We start from the raw sequence: 2,078 nt of genomic DNA, 5'->3' as shown, positions 1-2,078 counted from the left end.
GGGGGGGGGGGGGGGAAGAGATAGTTATAGCAGTATCCAGGACATGGAAGACCAGAAACTGTGCATAAAGCTTTCTGTTATGCCACTAGAAGCAGCCCTACACACAAGGGAGGCAGGTTTTATGGATTTGGCTTCCTTTCTATATAATCCATATGGTGTATGTTCCAAGACAGGCTGCCATGTATAAAGATCTGAATGAAGATCACATTTGTGTACTAACAATATATACAGATACAAGAGGCAAGTCACTGCCCATTAAATAACTGGAGTTGAACTTCAGGCATACTAGTTAATATTTACATGAGCAGTGCTCCCCAGCTTCACAACAGCGATGCTCTTCAAGCAGAAGGCAAAGTGCTTTATAGAGGAAAGCAGACCAGTGGCAGAGCTGGAGCGGGGACAGGGGAGGGGAGAGACACAGGGAGAAAGCTCATGGTCACACAAGTCTCACATTCAAGTGCATGACTAGTCTTTCTACACAAAATGGGGTTTCTTTTTGCCAGAGGCAAAGGAAATTTAATAGCTGTGCACAAATTGTTCTACAGCTGCAGGTAAAGGCAAATTTTTTTCCCTTAAATTGTAGGAAGGCATCTTTACTTTTAAAAATTGATATTTAAGTCATTTTCTTATGATCCAGTCATAAGTCTATTAACCAGACAAAAAGGTGCAGAAGTAGTAAATTAAGATGTTTTCTAATATATTTAGTTAGCTAAAATAGAGAGTGCTGAAAAAAACCCAAATGGTTAAAACAGAGAAACTTATGACTACAACAGTTTAAAAATGGGGTTTCCATCAGGGAGCTATCATTACATCTACACCAAGAAGTTAAACATACACACATGCCCCCCCCCCCTTTATGGTACATTCTTTTAGTTTAAAGGAAACTTTTTTTTTGTATATTAAATGCAGAGATTGGTTCAGATTGCATCCAGCAAACCAGTTTGAAGTTTTTCCGAACTACTGCCCTCCAGCTATGAGAGTACAGTATTGCCAACCCCCAGGCATGCAAAAAATGCTGACTCAGGCTCCCAGAAAGTCATAAAATTTTTAGAAGATGAAGAGTTTTGGGTTCTTTTAAAAGCCAGAAGGCAAAGAATGTTTAGTTCAACCTGATCTAGACTTTATTTTAAAATGAACACTACATCACTCCAAATTTGTGTTTTTTAGAAAAAAAAAAAAAAAAAACCACAAAACCCAACCCCCCTACACACAAGCCACTAGAGACAACATGCACATAACATTTTTAAAAAATGGCAAAGCTGTTAAGAGATTTTAATTTATCTGTTCATTATAGTTAAGATGAAGTAATCTGCTGGAAGAAGCTTGTGAGAGGAGAAGGAAGAAAGGGAAGCTTTCCCTTTGTTAGTACATGGTTGTTTTTTTGTCTACCTTCCTGGAAATTCACATTTTCAGTCAGGAACAGCAACACACACACACATATCTATATATATATATATATATATATATATATATATATGGCAGATAATGAGGTTTTATTACTATATCCTGTAGCAAGTTATTATTTAACCAGACAGTTTCTATAGAAAGTCCCAAAAGGCTGATATAGCTGCTATCAGGGACCAACCAGCTTCTCACCATTCCCAGTCACCCACTGAAAAACAAAATGCAGCCCTAACAAAAACCCACCCAAACCTTTGCTACAGCCTCAGAGAAATCATCTTAACTCACCATTTCTTTTCCCACAAAGAAGAGAAAAAGGACCAGAGTCCTGGGGAAAAAAGAGGATACCTTATTATAATTCAACCCTTTCCACTATAACGTAGGTACAAATTAAGAATCCCAGTTTAACCCAAATTGCAGTTTTCATCCCTAACCCATTAAGGTTTTATCATTATGAAAAGGAAACAGCTGCGAAGAGGCTAGGAGTCAATTGTTACCACCTTAGCTGTTACACTCTGTGACCCACCCATGCATTAGTTAGCCAGCAAAACACCTGGGAAAAGGTAAAACCTAGTCCCACTTGGATTCAGATCATTTTTATCTTCTCCTAACTCCCTCTAATTTCTAATACTTCTGTAAAGAGCAAATACTTCCATTGCACTGATAATATTTGGGCG

At 38.1% G+C, this 2,078-nt stretch overlaps 1 protein-coding gene across 2 annotated transcripts in view; it reads right to left on the bottom strand.

Annotated features, from left to right (window-relative positions):
• The window catches only part of BRDT (bromodomain testis associated), a 61,104-nt gene extending 59,389 nt beyond the window's left edge, over window positions 1-1,715 (bottom strand). For both annotated transcript variants that reach the window (XM_019501601.1, XM_019501602.1), the window contains exon 1: window positions 1,690-1,715. The gene's annotated coding sequence lies outside the window, so the exon portion shown is untranslated. The remainder of the gene's footprint in view (window positions 1-1,689) is intronic.
• Window positions 1,716-2,078: the final 363 nt, after the last annotated feature.

The sequence above is a fragment of the Gavialis gangeticus genome, unplaced genomic scaffold (genome assembly GCF_001723915.1).
Source record: "Gavialis gangeticus isolate Ggan-Ray unplaced genomic scaffold, GavGan_comp1, whole genome shotgun sequence".
In the NCBI taxonomy this organism is placed as follows: Eukaryota; Metazoa; Chordata; order Crocodylia; family Gavialidae; genus Gavialis; species Gavialis gangeticus.
This window is presented reverse-complemented; position numbering and strand designations above follow the sequence as displayed.